A 5381-nucleotide genomic window follows, 5' to 3' on the forward strand; every position below is an offset into this window, starting at 1 on the left:
CACAGTGGAAATTCTGCAAGGACCATACTTCTTTGGAATCCATGAAACAACGAATAAACGATAAAATAAATGATACAGACAAAGAGATTGTGTATGTGTGTAAAAATTTAATTGACATAGCATAGCATATTGAATTTGCAAAAGTTATGATCCACAATCAATTAAGATGGAATTGAAGGAATTTTAGGCATGAGAAATCTGGGTATGCATAGGAACATTCATTCACGAAAATAGGGTGCAGAGCCATAGGCTGTAAAACAGAACATCAGGTAAGTCAATTTAATTAGATAGGTAACTTTGCAATTACATTTGGTAAGTCAACTTAGTTGTTCTCTTTGACGAGAGAGAGCAAACACATCTTGATTCCGACATATCCATGTTATTCTTCATCTTTTCCAGATTTCCTTGTCTCAGAAAGATTTAACTTACAGTTATACAAATTAATCAAATGAGGAGCTTCCTTATGACACTTCACATATTTTTTCAAGAACCGCATCTCCGGACATATGAACAGAGTAGCTATGCTTGAATCCAATTTAACTAGACCCTTGGATGAAAGAAATTGAATAACTGCACCTCTTGGAATGAGTCTCTTCTTCAAGCTATATCCGAGTAGCAGAGGGCAATTCATAATGACTGAAGACTCTAACCCCATTTTGTTGACATAAAAATTCATTGCAGCCATTATCTTATCCTCTGAGTATGCCATACACATTGGAAACTTTTTGAAGGCATTACTGATATCTTTATCAGACCAACCCCACCTCTTATAAACCTCAACCCTTGCATCCCTCTTTGATTTGCTCACTAGTGTCAATATCATGATTGCTTCAACAAACTTCAATTTCAGAGGATTGAATCCCATTTCCTTCACTTCTTCCAAGATCTCTTTGAATTTGACTGGAATTGATCCAATGCATATCCAATGTTTACGAATTAGCCAAAATATATTTGATGCAGGCACTCCATTTTCTCTTAAAGTGTTGATATTAGGTGTCAGACGTGTTTCAGGATTAAGACATAGAGCCATAGGATTCCGTTTCATGGCTTCAATGGCTTTGTCTTTGGATTGGAACAACTCACTTAAAATATTAAAAGTATGAACTAATTGATTTTCTAAGCTGCTTTCCAAGATCCTGGGGTTGGCAGTGAAGATTTTTACAAGTTCAGGGGTTGAAGCTCCTCTAGAGAGGAAGAACTCAAGTTTGGGGGAAATGGTATTCTCTGGATGGCAACATAGGATTTTTGGGAACTTTGTGATCATTTGAGAGATTTGGATTTTGGAGAATCCAAACTTTTGGAAGGAGGATAAAACAGAATCAGGCTGCTCTTAGGATTTAAATTCGACAATTTTAGAAGCTGAAAGAGCAGATTTGGGAGATAGGCCACATGTTTCAGTGAGGTAAGAAAGAGTAAAAGAGTGTCGATTATCAGCATCAATGGAAAAGTATCTGAGTATTAATGGAACCACAATTGATGGATTATGAGGTGTGACAGTGTAACGATTTCTAGAATGAAGAAGCGTTTTGCAGATAGAATGAAACATGATAACTGAAAATCAAGATGTGAAACTGAGAAAGCTCACCTTTTTCAAGAGTCGAGAGAAGCTACGACGAGCAATGCAATTCCAATTCCAGCAGATGAAGTTGAGAAAGTCACGAAGAAGAAAAGCAAAACCCTATAAAGAGAAGAGAGTAAAACTAAACCCCTGAGGGTAAAACTATGTCGTTTTGCTAGCAGTAAATCTGTGTGGTAAAAACATTTTTATTATTACCCTTTCATGGTCAAGAAGATTGAGCTTGTAATTTGATTTGAGCCCAAATGCAAAGTAATATTTGTGCTGAACATAAGGGTGTAATCCAGCTGAGCCGAGCTTTTAACCTGCTCAAGTTCGGCTCGTTATAAAATTAGCAAGCTCGAGCCTGAGCCAAGCTTGCTATAAAATTAACGAACTCGAGCTCGAGCCGAGTTTTGGCTTGCTCAACGAGCTCGAGCCGAGCTTCGAGCTTGTTTCAAGTCCAAAATCATCTTTGGACTTGGTTCATTAAGAAAATTATCTAATCATTAATTGTTTATGAGTAAATCGTTAATTATATTTGTGAAGTTTGCTAGCAAATAACTCTTTAATCGTGTACATAAACAAACTCACACACAAAGTTCGTGAATAAATAAACAAGATGCTTACAAATAGTTCGTTTATTATTTATTTATTATGTTTGTGAACGAAATCATCTAATAGCAAATGAAATGATATTAAATTTAGATATTTGTGAACTAACACAAAACTATATAGTTTTCTACAAAACTAAATTTTGTTCATAAATATTCTAATCGTGCTTGCGAGCTTTGGCCTGCTCAAACTCGGCTCGTTTACAAACTGAATCAGTAAATCGTGATCACGAGCGGCTTGTTTACAAATCGAACTGAGCGAACCAAGCTTCATGAGCGGCTCAGCTCATTTACAGCCGTAATTGAACATTCATTGATTCTATTATGAAAGACGACTTTTGAAGGTCTTTCAATGGCAATTTTTTACTTTTTCATCCTCTTATTCCATCAGTTTTTTACATAAATATTAGTTATCCTTAATCAGTTTAACTAGATCCTTTGATGACACGGACAATTTGGACAATCGCACCTCTTCAAACGAGCCTTTTCTTCATCAAGCTCTTTAACATTTGCATATTGTCATGTATAAAACAGACCGCTCCAACTTGTTGAAATGAGGAGTTTCAACATACTTTAACAAGAAACACTTTTCTGAACATATGAACAGACTAGTTATGTTTAAGTAGACCTTTGAATGACATAAATTGAATAACTGCATCCCATACAAAGCTATCCTTACATTGCTCAATTTTCTATTTTTTCAAGTAAATATTGATGAAAAAAAAATTAACTAATGCCTGGAACAAGAAAAACTTAGTTGGATGTAAGTGATTGTAATCCAGTATGATCCCATGTTTTGCCTATAGTATGCTTACAACATCTGTGAAGTGATTATGTCTTCAGCAATCAAAAGTGTGAAAAGTCCTCAAGTTTAAGATAACGTTGTAATCGGAGCGGAGCATGGAATTTGGCAAGGGGGCTTCTGTGCTAATATTGGGTACTGTACTGCTGCTCTAAGCCTTTATTTCAGTCTTTGGAAATCGATTCTAGAGTTGTACTTCAATTCTTGACTGGTACTGTGAAAATTCATCACCCTTTCTCGTGGCTTATTCTTCGTTGTAGAGAAGTAAGAGATAGAGATTGGACTACTGTTGGTTGGCGAACTTCGCGCCAACATGAGTTTGGGTGTCCTCTCACATGACCGAAGAGGATCGGAGTCATTTGTTCTTAATTTTTGTGTCCTTTTCCTTTTTTTCCCCAGACCTTGAGCCTTCTTTGTGTACAAAAAACAAAATATATTGTTAGAAAAGTTGTATATGAGCATAAAATAGGATTAAAATAGCATCAGTCATAAAATTTGAAATATTAACTAACTAACTAATAGTTCAAATTTGAAGTATTAATTAACTAACTAACAATTCAGAAATATATCACCAAATTATATTGTGCTGAGTATAACAGCATCGAAATACAAAGCATCAATTGATATGCCAAATTCTAGCCTCAAGTCAGTAACTTTTTATTTCCCCAATTCAGCTCAATAAAAAAAACTTGTCAACAGAGTTAAAAAAGTTATGTAGAAATTATCATACTCTAAAAATATTATGTAATTTGAGAACATTGATATCCATATATGGTCTCCAACTGAAGGAAGAAGCCCATCATACAAGCATTCAATAACAGCTTGAAGATAAGAATGGCCACTTTGAATTCGATCCAAAATGGACACAATGAAAGAATGTGAGTGTTTGATGACATATAATGATGAGCAGAGACAATAAGAAGTGAGTGACAGAAAACCATCAACTTAAACCACCTCTGTCTCCTCAAGCTCAACCTCACAAACAAAGTACATGTTTAATCATATTCTGCATTTATCTTATTTTAAAACATAAGAATTACTTTCAAAACCAATCAAATTATACAAAAACTACAACAAAAGAAAAAAAGAAATAAATCAATACACAAGTAGTCAATCAATCAAATATTCTTATCTTTTCATTTTATCAAATGTTCTTAAGAGAAAACATATATAGTAACTCCACATAATGGGTTGTTAAATCTGTAAAGTAATTTGTCACATAATGGATATAGTCACCAGTTAAGATTGGGGCCTCAAATCGCTCATCTGGAGTTTCGAATCCTAAGGTACATAGTAACTTCAATAGAGAGAAAAGCCAACCAAAAAGTGTCTTGAGCAACCTCCAATTGGATACTAAAGAAAATAAGAACTAACTACAAAATAAATCAGTTCACACGTCCACGAAATGGGACACTAAACTTGACTTGTCAAATAACAAAAAAACAGAGACTTCAAAATGAACAAGATGAACAAAAGATAACAACTTATAGAGATTCTATCATATTTGCATTCAACAAACCATCTACTTGCTTTGTTTGATAAATATAGCTCATCAAATTTCATTCAAGAACGCCAGACAAAACAAACACATGTTAATGTTGCAGTTAATTTAAGGGTAAATTCCAAAAAAAAAACCTGTGGTTTCACTTATTGACAAAGAAGGATCTGTGCTTTTTCTTTTGTCAAAATGGGGATTGTGTTTAAGACCGTTAACCAAAACGCGAAAAAACAGCTAACCCCGTCAACTGAGCTGACGTAGCAGAGGGTATTTTTGTCCAGTTTTTTTTTTCTTTCATATAAAATGTCTCACTTTCCATCAATAATCGATCACCTATTCAATTTAGGGTTTTCCCCCAATTTCTTCATAGATTGAGAAACCCTAGAAGTTAAATCCTAAATTGAAACAACAGTTTCTGATGGTATTTAAGTAACAGTTTGTTCTAGAGTCCAATAGATAGTAAAATTTAGACATAAGATCATATAGCAAAAAATTCTATTGTGAGAAATATCAAGATAGCTTAATTGTTTCCGCTTGCAAAGTTCAATTGGGATTTTCCGTTGCAAATTATTATAGCTAAGGTCTAACAATAGTAGCTCAGAGCCATAAAAAAATGCATAGTTCAATGATCCTTGTAGCCTACTTTTGGATAGCTTGACTACTTGAATGGATGTAGAGCTAAAGTTGGATCATTTAAGATCTACATCCATTCAAGTAGTCAAGGTATCCAAAAATAGGCTACAAGATGCATTTTTTTATGGCCCTTAGCTACTAGTGTTAGACCTTAGCTATAATAATTGCAACAGGAAATCTGAATTGAACTTTGCAAGCTGAAGCAATTAAGCTACCTTGATTTTTCTCACAATAAAATTTCTGACCATATGATCTCATGTCTAAATTTTACAAGCTACT

The 5381-nt window shown here is 34.3% G+C and overlaps 1 pseudogene; it reads right to left on the reverse strand.

Annotated features, from left to right (window-relative positions):
- Positions 1 to 205: 205 nt before the first annotated feature.
- Positions 206 to 1598, reverse strand: LOC136223816 (transcription termination factor MTERF6, chloroplastic/mitochondrial-like; annotated as a pseudogene).
- Between the last annotated feature and the right edge of the window lie 3783 nt (positions 1599 to 5381).

This window comes from Euphorbia lathyris, chromosome 3 (assembly GCF_963576675.1).
Source record: "Euphorbia lathyris chromosome 3, ddEupLath1.1, whole genome shotgun sequence".
Lineage (NCBI taxonomy): Eukaryota > Viridiplantae > Streptophyta > Magnoliopsida > Malpighiales > Euphorbiaceae > Euphorbia > Euphorbia lathyris.